The sequence below is a fragment of the Echiichthys vipera genome, assembly GCF_963691815.1.
Source record: "Echiichthys vipera genome assembly, chromosome: 3".
Taxonomy (NCBI): Eukaryota; Metazoa; Chordata; class Actinopteri; order Perciformes; family Trachinidae; genus Echiichthys; species Echiichthys vipera.
Genome location: NC_139828.1, coordinates 18,599,625 through 18,615,275, shown reverse-complemented (window position 1 = coordinate 18,615,275; position 15,651 = coordinate 18,599,625). Strand labels below are relative to the sequence as shown.

General features: G+C 41.6%; 1 protein-coding gene across 1 annotated transcript in view; it reads left to right on the top strand.

Annotated features, from left to right (window-relative positions):
* The window catches only part of ptprsa (protein tyrosine phosphatase receptor type Sa), a 239,391-nt gene that overhangs the window by 33,925 nt on the left and 189,815 nt on the right, over nucleotides 1–15,651 (top strand). The gene's annotated exons all lie outside the window — the stretch shown is intronic.

The following is a 15,651-nucleotide window of genomic DNA, read 5'->3' as shown; positions in this document are numbered from 1 at the left end:
CACTCTGAATCCAACTGCCTCTGACAGTTGACTAATTCTGTTCACATTAACACACATGTGGAAATCGTGAATTGTAGTCTAAGTCTTATTCTGAACTGCAGTTCCTCAGATGGCCACTTGAGGCAGGCTCCAAAAGCAAGCCAATCGCCATAGAGCCCCGTGTTAAATGTCCAAATTCAGAGCAGAAATACATATATTTACAGCCTGGTACAAAAATCTGTTTTGGTCTCTATAGCTCTATTTCCCTGATTGGGGACTGGGATATTGAAATAAAATTGCATGGGAGTTGAATTTTTTTACACAATTCAACATTTTATATTATATTAAGGCTTAAAGATGTGCATAAGTAAGGGCAGGCCACAATGAGTGACATTGGTGCCATCTGAGGTGGCTAGCATAGACTGTAGGCTTCGTTCAGTTGCTCCCCCTCTTTACTCATTGTTGGATCATCCAGGAGATAGGCATCAGGCAGTAAACCATCTCTTTGCTCTTCACCAGTATCTTACAATCTCTTCCTGTGTGCTTAAAAGTTAGAAAAGTGGTGTTGTGACTGCAAGGTCTTCACCTTTAAGACTCATACACTGGAATAATTCTTCAAGGTTAAGTGAGCGAATAGTACACTTCTTTTCATATTTTTACTCATTCTGCTAACGTTTTTTGAATTTTGCTCAACACAGCATTGCAATTGAGTCCTTAACATTGATTTCAAACAGGTTTAACAATGTTATCTAAACCAACTAAGTACAATTGCCAATAAATCTTAACATTTATGCTAATAACCACTGTCAGTACTTTCTGGTCCACCTTTGACAATGGCTGATTTCCAAATCACATTCCTCTTTCTTTTTACTTTTAATACATACTTCAGCTGCCCTTAAAGTAAATAGTGTAAATAGTCAATTGATAACTATAAATTTTTCACAACATAGCACCTTGAACTTTGATCCTCTTGAGCCTCTTTCACACATGTACTGCAAACCTAAAATTATCTAGACATTAACTCTCGGGGCTGTATGTGTGAGGCTGCTGTCGTGTTCGTTCGATACCGGAGAAGCAGATCTGCTCCTGTCTAGAGCAGTTAGCAGCTACGGGGGTCTCCAGCAGAACACTGGAGCTGCGACTGCAGTTTAATTTGTCAAAGTTTAACTCTTTAACATTGAATTTGTGAACATTGAAAAATAAAGACTTAAATTCAGAGGCAAAATATTCAGATGCACAAATTCAATCCATAAATATTCATTGCTAGAAATTCAATGGCTTTTTAATTTCTACATCTGATGACACAGATTTCCTTACATTGGACGGACACCAAAATATTCAGACAAATTCAAAAGACAGCAAAAGACTTGCTTGTTTATGACCAAATTCAGAACCAGCTACATCAGCATGGTGTTGAGTCATGTCCTCCACCTGTACGTTCTACCACGGCACCCTTACTTGTAAACTCATAAGACCTAATCAGGAAGCAAACATGGGTGTCTGCATCAAATTACCAAATCCAACTCCATGCTTTCAAACTAAAATGGGGTCAGCCATGTTTCCAAAAGTTACCATTTAAGGAGCTCAGAAAACGCCTGAGTAGTGTGAATGCCAGGGGTACATACAGATATAGATATGCGTTTTTAGACGTAACCTTATTATCGTGGATGTAGCCTATGTGACAGGGCTGGTGTCAAATCCCCTTTAGATTTGTCCTCGAGATTTTTGTTCTCTCTGTACTCCATGCCAGAGCACAAGATTTTCATATCATACCCACAATGAGCCTGTGAATGTTCTCATTTGTCCAGGTCATTGTTATCCCCAAAGCAATTTAAGTCAAAAGTAGCTGGACTTGGTTATTTGTCTAGGAAGATATTTCACCTCTCATCCAAGAAGTTTCATCAGTTCATGTACGCATCTGACCAGGCTGGGACTGGTCCATCGAACTGGTGTGGAGATCCAGGTATTTAACCTCTCACAAGATCGATGATGTCACTGGAATCATTTGTGCTCCAAGTGCCAATGAATGGCCAATGAATTAGGCCGACCATATATTTCTCCCTTTTCCCTGATGGTCTGAATAAGATGCTAAATTGCTCGCTAGTAGCTTTTTATAAATAAAGTTGCCAAGAAGGTCACAAAAAGTAGCGAGACAGTGCCCGCCTGTGAGTGCTTTGGGGCTCACAGTAGCACCCGCTGCTCGTTGAGATCAGTTACTACAGAGTGATTCGTGCATCAGAGTCCAAAACATCTCAAAAGTCTCCAATAACACCAGAAACAGTCGACATAATTTTTCTCTAGGATGGATGAGGATTTGGGTAGATTTGGGGACAAACTCTCCGGTGTTCGTATTATGATTCTACAAAACAGTGGAGCTCCGTTTCTTCTTCTCCGCGTTGGTGTATTTCTGTGGCAGATACAGCACCACACCCAGGCCCGGCATGTGTATTACAGCGTTTTCAGCTGGTTTCACTGGTTTCGTGTGGACGCAGATATTTCATGAGCCGAGTCCGCGTGGACGGAAAACTTTTTAAGAATGGAGGGGGGAAAAAAGGTCTTTTTCCTCAGACCTCCTCCCCTATTTAGCGATGTTTTCTCTACTTTTGGATAGATGGCTTCTTTTACTCCTCTTTCAAACCATCTGTCCTCTCTGTCCAGGATCTGGACATTGTTGTCATCAAAGGAGTGGACTTTTCTCCTTGAGATGTAAGTGGACAGCAGAGTCCAGGCCTGCGGAGTTGGCCCAACACAGGAGAGCTCGTTGCCTCTTGGAGGAGAGGTGAAACGTCTTCCTAGACAAATAACCAAGTCCAGTTGCTTTTGACTGAAGTTACTTTGGGCATACCCACAATGCCTTTCTGTTCTCACCAGGACTTACTGGTTGTACTAAGGCATGGTGTGATATTGTATCAAATAATATAATCTAATAGGGGTGGGCGACAAGTGGACATAGGGAGGTGTATTGTTTGTTAGAGGAGGAAAAGTGGGGCCCATTTTTCAAGTCGTTATCAGTAGCATCCCGGCATTTGTCAAAGTCAATAACAATAGTGGCTGTGCATTGACGGACATGCCTCTGTACAGTCAGTCTGTAATTCTTTCACCAAACGTCAATGTCTATTCATCAGCTTTATATATATATATATATATATATATATGGCAGGGATTAAGGAGACAAGGAGGAGACTCCAGCAACAGGAGTGGAATACCAAGTATGACATGCAGAAATAGCAGGAGAGTTTAGACACAACAGTCCCTTCTTTTTTTTAGAGCGTTTGAAGAACCAATATTGAATTTGGAGATAATGTGGCGTAGATGAAACACTAGCTGATCAGACAGCTATTAGCTGCATCCTGCCACTACTCATTTAAAGTGCTTTTTCACTCTCCTCTCCTCTCATATGCTCTTTTGAGCGTATCCATATTGAGTGTTGGGAGATACAAATCTTTGAATAGAACAGAGGGTGTAGGAAGGGCACTTGTGGAGGAGGGGGTGCAAAGCAGAACAAGTTGATCTTTGATGTCTTGTTTTACTTAACCCTGCAAAAGACGCCTTGATGAGATCCCAAAATTGATAAACATTTGAATATGAGCACTGCGTTCACTTCCACTTTTTCCTTCTTATTCCTGCATGTGTGCACATGTGGGGGGTCCACATGTGCACACATGCAGGAATAAGAAGGAAAAAGTGGAATATAGGGCTGACAAAGGAAGGAGAAAAATGCTTGCTGGAAGCAGCACATTCAAAATTGTGGTTGGAGTCAGCAAGGTGTGCCAAGTATCACAGCTGTATCCTGCAATCAATGACCAGACTACCAGAGAGCTGGGATCAATGAAGCCCTCCCTGTTCACGCTGCAGGCTTCTCTTGTTTTTTTCCCTTCTCATGGGCAAGTACTACGGTCATTTTTTTTTTGCTGAGGCTAGGTGGTGAGATTAGTTTCAGGATAATTTAAGGCAGACAGATGGAGATGGATAAGTACTTTAAGTTTTTTTAATTTATTTATCCATTCAGTGCAGATTGACTGCAAATACCTTTTATTCTGTCAGCCAAATTTTCAAGGGCTGCTCATGAACATGTGGTCACAGGCTTAAAAAATATAAAGCGCCTGGTATTCTCACAGATTTGATCCTTTATTACAGGGTCAGGCAAACACAGCACAGCATGGGCTAATTTCCACCAGTTTCGAGGGCAATCGGCTCATCGCTTCTTTAAATGCCTGCTAGGAAGGCGGATTGCACTGTAATAGTGGCTGATACTCTGATGCCTGAGGTATCTGCTGGGTTGAACCTGCTTGTTTATAAATTGTCACCTAATAAACAATAGTTGAAACAAAAAAAAAGGGCAAACTTGTGAACTGAGGATGATGTTGGCTCAAAATGTCGAAGATAATAGGAAACAGCTCAAAATATCTAGATAAATTCTTCAGGCGGTTAACAAGGTTATTTCTATTCAATTCAATTTAATTCAATTCAATTCAATTCAATTCAATTTTATTTATAGTGCCAAATCATAACAAAAGTTATCTCAGGACGCTTTACAGAGTAGGTAAAGACCACACTCTATGACTTATTTATGATTTACATAGACCCAATAATTCCCCCGTAGAGTACGGTGGCAACGAAAACCTTCCCTATTACAGGCAAGAACGTCAGACAGACCCAGCTCTGTCTTGACCGGTTGGGGAAGAAGAAAAGGAGAGAGAAAGAGAGAAAAGACGGACAGATGGACAGAGAGAGACAAAGACAGACACAAAGACAGAGACAGACACACTTCCAGTAACTATAATAATATCTGTAGTAATGTGAATATGACTTTTATGTTATGGCAGTTAATACAGCAGAATAGTAGAAACAAGCACAGCTAAGGTGATAGATTATAATAGTAGCAGGAAGGGTCATGCAGGACCACGGCAGCAGGCACCACTACGATCAGCAGAAACCTGCGAGACGACAAAGCACAAACAACTCAGGGGTAGAAGTTGTTGTGGGAATTTTGGATATTTGTAATTCATAATCATAGTTTTGTCAGGTCAGACACAGTTCAGTGTCTCCTCTGTCTCACATTCTTAATGGATAATGCAAATAACTAACTCATGATGATATATTGGCATATTTGTGCATCTGTACCCTGTGTTAGAGACCTTGTGATGAGAGAGGTTCAGAATGTTCAGAATTGTAATGTCTAAGGCATGTTTTTGTTTGGTCTAAAGACGTCACCCAACCAAGGCTATTCGCGTCCTGTCTCTTCACCTAAAAGACTGTGCGAGATTTAGCACACGGTCATTCCCTGCTAGACTCCAACTTGTGAGGATGTGGGGATGAACGTATTTTTGTCTGCAGAAGAAAATGCTTTGGCAAAATAAACCACGGAGAAAAAGCTGATCCTGTTTGTTGATCTTTATTGAAGAATCTATTTCCACAACAAAGTTGAATTAGTAACATGCATTGATGAGAAATGAATGATACAGACAGAGTGGAGAGAAGCTCAGAGTATCTGTAAAAGTATTATCCCCGGCAGACTAGGCCTATAGCAGCATAATTAAGCAGAACAAAATCAGCTTAAAAATAACAACATTGCTAAGGGCTCGTAAACCTTAGCTGTAAGCTTTATCAAAAAGGAAAGTTTTAAGTTTACTCTTAAATATGGGGACAGTGTCTGTATTTCGAATAACACTTGGGAGTTGTTTCCACAGGTGAGGAGCTTGGTAGCTGAAGGCTCTGCCTCCCATTCTACTTTTGGAGACTCTAGGAACGACAAGTAGCCCTGCATTCTCAGAGCGCAGCGATCTAGTCGGGTAATACGGTACTATGAGCTCTTTAAGATACGACGGAGCCTGACCAATAAGAGCTTTGTAGGTAAGGAGAAGGATTTTAAATTCTATTCTAGATTTTACAGGTAGCCAGTGCAAAGAGGCTAATACAGGAGAAATATGTTGTCTTTGATTTGTTTTAGTTAGTACACGAGCTGCAGCATTTTGAACCAACTGGAGACTCTTAACAGACTTATTGGAGCAGCCTGATAATAAGGACTTGCAGAAGTCCAGCCTAGAAGTAACAAATGCAATGAGACACAATAGACCTAACTTTCGCAATATTACGCGCATTTTTGGTGAGTCTTCATTATTCCAGCCCAACCTACGCTTAGTCTACATGCAATAATGAGACGTTTGCAAGAGGAACCCGCTTCCAAACAGGCAGTTGGGGCAAGTTGGGAGCTTCTAATTCCCCCTTTGCCTCTTAGGTCTTTTGGCAAGAAGAGAGCTCTAGAGAGAGAGATAAAGGTTGTGGGAACGCCATCTCCCTGCTCTCTATCCTAATTCTGTTGCCCGGCACAGTCGGATAAAGGGGGCCGCACAGCCTCCAGTGTTTCAAGTCCGATTAATCCTCTGATTAGGTTAATCCAGCAATGCTTCAATGGTGGGAAGCCTCCCCCCTCTGGAAAGTCTCCTGTTCCAAAAGAGACAATATATATATATATATATATATATTTTTTTTTTTTTTTTTTTTTTTTTTAATGATTATCTTTACTCTGAGGTTAAGGTCACCTTACTCGAAAGTGTTTAAAGTAGTTCTTACACCAGGATTGTGTTTCCTTGTGTGTTGGATCACCTCACAATTTAATTTCAGTTTGATTTCTTTTAGTTAAGTCTTCCCAAGATAAATACCCTCTAAAACCCGTGTTCGATCGAGGCTCTGCTTATTGTTCAAAGAGACAAAAGCTAATGAAAGTCAGGTACGGGAAAATGCTTTACTTCATGCCACTGGAAGATACAATAGGAGCCGTTTCCTGATTTATCACCAGAGTTGGAGCAATGAATAGAAGATGTTAATGAAGGTCAAATGACAAAACACTTTCTCTGGGTTCATAGGGAGGTTGGGTCTATTAAATGCCCTTCCCTTCACCACACACACACACACACACACACACACACACACACACACACACACACACACACACACACACACACACACACACACACACACACATACACACACATACACACACACACACACACACACATAAACTAATTTATTTAGCCCATTGCTGCTTAATGATCAGAGGACATTTACTTCACACAATGTCTCCTGTTCTTCTGGATAATGTTTTTGTAAAGAGCTCCCACCTAATTAGCCTTTTTGGTCCTTACCTATCTCTAAAACGCTAGATAAATAGAATGTGCTTTGCTGATGTGCAATCCTCTGGTGTATTAAATAGTGTATTTTTTTTTAATAATCAAGCATTAGAGATTGGTGCTAATCCCATTTCTCTTGGCTTGGAGAAGGACAAATGAATGTGCTTAAATTATTAATTGATTTGAATGATTATAATGGTTGTGATTGTCTGGACTTGTTTCTGCTGATTTCTATATAGCAATTCACTGTTTTCATCCGAGCTATGGATTTCAATCAAGCCACGTACAAAAGACTGTGCAGGTGTTGATGTTAATTGGGATTCATAACAAAATTCCCAGCTAATCTTGGTGGAAGGTTAAGCACCGTAAGCCTGAATTTCTACAAGACATCTCATTAGGGCTGTAAATCTATCTAGCTTTTCTATTATACTATTATATTATTATATTATTACTTATATTTTTTTTCTAGTGTTTCTATCACATTGTCGAGAAACAAGCAGCCTAACTGCATTATGGCAATATTTATGTCATTTGGATGGTGCTCTACATTCTGATCCTTTTCGCACTGAAGTTCTTAATAAAACAAGAAAATACAAAGTATATATTTATTAAATTCCTAGAAAACATTCTATATTGTGATATGTCATTATCAACATATGAAATGACCGGTATATCGGGGTAGAACTTTTCAGACACATTGCCTAGCCCAGGGCTGCCCAATCCTGCTCCTGGAGGGCCACTGTCCTGCATGTTTTAGGTTTCACCCTGCTCCAACATACTTGAGTCTAACGATTTTCAAACCTGTGACAAGCTTCGGCTGCTTGATAACGAGCTCATCATTAGATTCAGGTGTGTTGGAGCAGAGAGAAACCTAAAACATGCAGGACAGTGGCCCTCCAGGAGCAGGGTTGGGCAGCCCTGGCCTAGCCCTACTTCTCGTTTTCATGTGACTAAGTTGACAAACTTTATGACTGGGTGTGTGGCTTTGAAGAGTTGGAGAGATGGCTGGTTGAAAATAAAACTGGCATATAATTCAGTCATCCTCAAGGTAGAGTCTTTAAAGTTAGGTTTACATGTTAGACATTTGGCTCATGGTGTCACACGTAGTGATTCACATAAAGGATGGAGCAAGTCAGTGTCTTGACACTGTGACGTGACACATAGCTGCGGGTAGAAACACTGTTCTATGAGATCAAGCCGGTGACCTTTTAGTTACACGGCGATATATGCTCTCTTACATCAAGGCCACCCTGCTTCCTCTCCAGATGCAGGGCCCAGAGCAACAAGCATCAGTACAGCTGTGACACAACTCTGGTTGGATATCGCCACTTGCAACCACACTGCTTCAAGTTACACTGGGCATCAGCCTAAATGGGCTTAAATTTTTAATTTGCACTGGAAAACAGAGATCACATCTTGGGAGGATAGCATATTTGTAATTTATTTAACAACCCCACAGAAGGAGAGCTATTTTGGAGGCAGAGAGCTGGAAGGGAAGTATCTGTGTGGCATTTTTTGTTCAGCCCAAGGGGCTTGTAGGTAGACTCCACTCAGCAGTGACTTTCTCTGGGATGAAGAGGAGCACCGAGGATGAACATTCTGTTTATGTTCCCATCCTCAGGTAAAAAAAAACTGTTGAGTGCAGAAACTACTTCTCTTCCGTCCAGAGGAACAATGAAAGTGTTTGAATAATTGACTTGAAGTTTTGCTAAAACTCTGAATCATTTTACATTTTAACAGAGAGGAGTGATTCACCAGCTCCGTCACCCCACAGCTTGTCTTGTCTTGAATTCCCTCTACCGTTGAAGATGCACTTTTCTGAAGAGTGTAGCGAAGAGTGCTCAACTTCCCTTGGTCAAATGCAAATCACCTACACTGCCGTGAAATAAAAGCTTTGTCGCCATTAATTAAAGCGGGCCTGATTAGCACTGACAGGTGTGGCAGGTGTTCTGTTTACTCAAGCAGCAGCAGCAACACACATGCATGCAGCATGCAGTAATTTATTCAAATTACCATTAAAGCTGCCACTGATCCACGGTGGTGGGGTAGGTGTATACGTGGGTGAAAGTGGGGTAAAAAGAGGGGGGTGCAGGGGGGCTGCTGGTGGTGGCACGCTATCATGCAGTTCATCCTTAATGAGTGTGGATTAGTGGGGATGATCCGGGCTTTGCAAAACCCCAGCCCTGGTGGAGTGTGTGTGTGTGCGTGTGTGTGTGTGTGTGTGTGTGTGTGTGTGTGTGTGTGTGTGTGTGTGTGTGTGTGTGTGTGTGTGTGTGTGTGTGTGTGTGTGTGTGTGTGTGTGTGTATGTGTGTGTGTGTGTGCGTGTGTGTGTATGTGTAATGATGGGAGGTGACATAATGACTCAAGCCAAAGTCAGTTTGGAAATCTTTCCCAGAATTCTCTGCAGATAACTGTAATAATACATTGGATAATTTAGAGAGTGCGTTTGTGTGTGTGTGTGTGTGTGTGTGTGTGTGCGTGCGTGCGTGCGTGCGTGCGTGTGTGTGTGCGTGTGTGTGTGTGTGTGTGTGTTTGTGTGGACACTCATCTTATCCTGTCCCAACCAATCACCATGCAATGCATGGGCCACCTCCTCCCTCACAGATGAGCACAAGAGCTGATTAATATTTCTCCACAGTGATTTATTCATTCATTTAATTATTTGCGAGCTGTTGCCTGCGAGGGGATAGCAAAACATGTTTTACCCTTCTTCTTTTGTTTTTTATCTTCGAAACATTGTATAAAGAGGTAGCATCTACACATGGGAAATGGGAATTAAAATGTTATGATTATTTCATGATTGGACCGCACAGTGTTTTTGGATGCTTTGTTGATAATGCTAACCCCTTAAGGCACACATTTTTAAGTGGGCTGCTACTCAGAATCAATATTATGCCACACCTAAGAGAGGGTTTGGAGAAGCTTGTGACGGTAACATCACTAGTTTTGTTTTTTGTTTTTAAATTTGTATGCCAGACGTGAAGTCAACCGTCTGCGTGGAGGGGCATGTGAACGTGTAAAAATGCACTCTGCCTTAGCATCTACTGATGATCTTTTCTAGAACTTTTTAACCAGTGAAGCTTCACAAAGGCCAGCAGGTAGAGGAGTGTGTGTACTGAGAAGTTTGTTGAAATAAATATGTGCAACTATGTGAATATGTAATATTCATCCCGAAATAAGTGAAACAAAAACTTCATATTGCAAGATTCCAAGCAGGAAGTTGGCATTACACATACCCTGTGCTAAAGCTCTGGCCTCTCTAAATACATTTTAGCCAGTTGCTGATCTGTAGATTTGCACCATCCATGTAAAGACGTTACAATATGTTCGCTGCCAGAATTAAATATGGGCCATTGTCACAAAACAGCAAAGCCATACCCAACTCTCGACCTCTCCTGTCGCAAACGCACAGTAAACTACACTGTAGTGTACAAAATGGAAATCGCATAGTTAGGCCACAGTTTGAGTAGCAGCCATAAACATGTGGCCTGGGAGATCATTTATAATAATTAATCGACTGTCCAGTCCCAACAGCCACCCACTCTAACCCCCCACCAATCCTCCACATACACACGCACACACTCAGCCTCCCCACCCCCTAGCCAGTCAGGCTTGGGAACACAGCTGTGACCAGCTCAGCGCCTTTCCAAACCAATGTCACCAACGTCCCTATCGAAGGACATCGGAGGGGATTTAGTCTGTCTGTCTGTCTGTCTGCCTCTCTCTCTCTCTCTCGCTCTCTTCTCTGTTAAAGCCCTTCACAATAGAACATGCGCTGTACTTTATCACAGCCATCATATCATGAACCATTAACAGCAGGGCCTACAATAACATTATTTATGGAGGCGTTAATATTAATATCGACCTGTGTGCTGTCAGGCGAGCTGATTTACGGCACGCTGGAATGCCGAGCCATGTAGAGGTGGCAGGTGGACTAATTGAATATCAGTCACCGCATACGACCTGCCGATAGAAACTCACTCACCATTGAACAAGAACACACGCAAATGTCCAATCTATACATGCAAAAAAAACTCACACGCACTACCTCACTCCAAGTCTAAGAACACTAGCACCAAGAACAACCTTGTGGGCAGGTGCACATCAGACAGGTCACCTCGTAGGCTTTTGAGACAATGTTACGGTAATTATGACTGGTGCTCTGCTAAGAGCATGTTAGTATAATGGACGCTTTTCCACTTATCTGCACAAAACAGGCCCCACTAATGAAACTTCAGTCAGAGTGGCTCATTGCTGAGTGTTTCATCTCAGAATGGTTGTGTTTTAGTGTGTGGAGGTTCTCTGACAGAGCACGGAGCTACAGGATTAGATAGCAGACGTGGAAAATAATGAGGCTGCAGGACAAAGGCACTCCAGTTGAGTGTCGAGTTTGTTTTGAAGGAAACTCTTGGCAATTTCAGTGAATTTGACAAAAAAGGCTTTACACAAAGTATTTTACAGGAAACGAGTTGAAAAGGGGTTCTCTGCGCAGCAGTGTTACAGTTGAATCAGGTGCCTTCTCAGTTCGAGGACAGAAGAATTCCGAGGGAAAAGAAGGGGACTGGCGCACACTGGTCGACTTGCAGCCTTTAACAGTTTCCTATTTGCTCAAAAGCCGTATGTAAGACTTTTACCGGATATCCATGCATCCACCCACACAGTTAGAATGAATGAACACTGGAAACAAGAGACTCTTCAGATAAGATGGTTTTCAATCCCTTCTGTCCTGGTTTCACCACAAGGCGGAAATCGTTTTACTGATGATATGAGGAGATCCATCTCTTTTTTCACAGGGTTTCCTATTTTATTAAACTAATTTTGTGGAGAAGGGGCGACAATTGAGATAATAGATTTATTACAGGGATCTTAGATGGCAATACAAGACGTGCATTCTATCTTTCCCTCTCTTTAAGGGTTTAAAAATTACTTGGGTGCTTTATTCAGACATGAGACCGTTTTGTTAAACTGACGTCAGATTAATGTTAAGGGGTGCATTTCTGAAAGGGGCTTAGCTGAAGGCTTTGTATGTGTATCAGTGAGCATAACCAAACATTTACCCTAACCTTTCCCATTCCTACAATTGACCCTTGAAACTAGTCTCAAGCAATCTGGATGGATAAGTAATTGTATAAAACAAAAGAATTGAGAACAAGCAAGACATGTAGACATGTGGTCATATGTGGGTCTTTTGTGGGTCAGGCTGTTGCCTGGAGTAGATTGGAATGCATTTGAATGACTAAAGGTGGTTATTATCCATGAATGCCTCATTATTTCTTTGCCCAAAGTGAACTGGTGCCTCAGTGCCTTGTTAAATGTCTTTCAATTGAAACGGTAATTTCCTCGAGGCCGATTCTCCTTTTTTACATTTGCATTTTTTTGGCATTTAGCCCACACTGTAAACCAGAGCAGCTTACACTGAGTGATAAAGTAGAGACGTGTTCAAGGACACTACATCTGGAGAGCACAAAACTGTTGACAGCTGCACATTGTGACTGCTAAAGAATCTTAAGAAAGACATTTGTGTTACTTTTTTTAATTTATTAGGACACTAGCACTAATATGCTATCTGAATAAAGGCAGCAAAAGCCAGCGGAGTTGATAAAACAAAAGTGAGGTATTTTTATCCGTGAATTCAAGTAATTACAAGTGCATCTCTCTTTGCACCATCAAGATCATGTAGCTTACATCCTTAAGGAAGGCTCAGTGGTATACGTCAGAAGAACAATCTGCCTGCTATTTCTAGTGTGATATGATTTAAAATCAAATGGATTTTAGGTTATGGCATCTTTAACATGAGCAAACAAGCTTTAGACCCAATCATTTTAGTTTCTCTGAATATGTTTCTCCACTATATTCAAGGATGAAATACTTTCAGGCATATGTTGAGCAGTGGAATGTGACTGTTTGGGCATGGCAACAAAGAGATGGCAAGAAAGTATAATTTTATCACCTCTTCCTCCCTATGATTAGACAAATCTGTGATTTTTCAGGAAGGAAGTGATGATAGATAATGCTGCATGTTCGTATCATTTTCACAGAAATCCAGTCCAGTCTGTTAGTCTTATTTTGCTTATCAAGGTAACTGTTTTTTGGGAAATACCATAAATATTTTTAATTTTGTGTCGTTTTAAAAGCAAGAGAATTAAATTAGGAGTCAAACTCATATCACATCTAAGCTGTATTGTTTCCTCATTTCCCTTGACATCTCCCTCTCTTCTTTACTTGTCCTGATCTTATTTCTCGAGCTGTCATTTCCTCTCTATTTCACTCTCTTCCTCTTGGCCTGTTCTTTCGTCTCCTCCCCCATTATCTCCTCTCTGGTCTTTCCCTCTCTGCTCATCCTTAACTCTCCTCCAAGTTTCTCCTCTCTCCCGCCTTTCTTCTCTTCTGTCTCTTTTTTGTTCACCTGTTGTTTCCTCACTGCTTTCCTCTCATTCATTTTGTTCCATCTTGACTCCTCCTCTCTCCTCTTGACTTATCTTCTCCTCCTCTTACTCTGGTGAAAATGTGGCTTTTAATTGCTATCGGGAATACCAGTCTTTTTACAATATAGACAATAGAGAGTGAGGAGGTGAGTGGGTAAGTTGAGGACAGGACAGGAAGAAATCAGGTGCTACCATGGCAACCCTTTTTTTTAAATTCAAAGTGAAAAAATCTCTTCAAGGCAGAAAGTGTGTTGACATTTCATCATCTGAGGTTGAAATGTGCAGTTTTTTTTTACTTCTCTAGTGGCAGACCTGTTGACATTTGCACAGAGTAGGTCAGCCTTGTGTTTTCGTACTCGGGGCTTTTATTTTTTCATGTATGCTCAGTGAAAGATCCCTGTTCTGAATGCACCCTATGTGGTCACGTTGCTGGAGAGAAAATACATGGACCACATTTCTGAGCATGCATGTTTTCATATCCCAATTTGCCTTGCGCCATGATGCTCGGCCATCTGTCTCAGCGCGGTGGCTAAACTCAATGCCAATATGTTGCAGGGTCATGAGAAAACAAACCGGAGCGGCTTTCCGCATGAGTGAACAAAGCATAACTTAACCCCCGATCTGCACCAAAAAAAAAAACACTGAGCGTCACACTCTCACCTGCTTGCTATTGTGAGAACGCTGGGGGAGATTTCCATTATCTTAGATGTTGATTTAGGATGAGTTTTAGCTTCCGTGCTGTTTGGTCAACCCTTCATTCCGCTGTATTAATGGCGACTCGCCCAGCCTCGTGTCTCATGCGAAGAAGGAAGCGGTAGTGCAACAGCGTGTGTGCAGTGAATAAATGCTGTACATTAAACAAATTCCCCCGCGCTCGTCTTGGCAGCCAGGCGTGTAGGAGGAGGAAGTATTGCAGAATCGGCCTCACTTTTTTTTCCTCTCTCTCACTGACACATGCATGCTAATGTGTAATCCAGCCAAACATGCATTTATTTCTCACTTACTCACCAAACCAGTGCTGCTTTCTTTCAAAGCCACCTTGTGCTAAATGGTTTGCACGCTCTCGTATACTCGCGTTCATGCCCTCACAAACATGTAGTTTTATTGAGCTTCCTAAGAACTGCACTTGCCCCATGTTGTAACACACACACCTACACATCCGCTCCCTATACTCACCCCTGTGCTTCAGTTGGCGTATCGGGGATACTTCTGCAGCCAGCCTGTTAGTTGACACTGATTGGCCAGCGAGGGCCGACCTGACCCAAGTGGCCTGTCAGAATAAAGGATCATGTTGACCGTCGGCCGTCGAGGTAATAATGCCCATAGAGGATGCTGGGAGACTGTCTACAAGCAGCATGCAGTTCATGAGCCAAAGATGGAGGGTAGGAGGCGGAGGAAATTCGATAACATCAAGCTGAATACAGATAGGAGTCAGTAGAAATGTGTTGTCCTTTCTGCTGCCCAAACATTTCCTTTTGTTTTTCATCCTACGACCCAGCATATCATGGTTTTATGAATGGTGATTTTGATTGTACTTTTCAGGAAAGTAGCAATTTGATTTTCATAAATGGTAACACTGTTTTTTTAATTTAATCTGCCATTTCAGCGTCACACCCAGATGATGTAAAGATAAGATAAGATAAGATAAGATAAGAAAAACGTTGAATTCCTCAACAAAGTAGAGCAGACATCAGCATAAATCAAGAATCAAACATACATACACACACACACACACACACACACACACACGTTACGCCTTGTGGATGATGATATCATAGCATGGGCAATTGCAATTGGTATGAATTATGTGTTCTCATTACTATATCTACATAGTGACTTTACAGAATATGGGTATGCAGAACCTGCATTAATATTGTATTTTCAACTCCCTTTAAAAAAAAAAAGATACATAAACTTAAAGTCAAAGTCAAAAGCCCCAGTGTCCATATTAATCGATTATGATATTCAAATTCTTATCTAGGGCCGCAGGGTGATGATGAGTTCCTCTGGCCTTTCACTGGAGATAACCTTCCTTAGCTTCTCAGTGAAAGCTCCTTAGAGTGGACTCATGTCTGCCCATACCTGCAGACCTGACCACGAATGTTGAGTGAATATC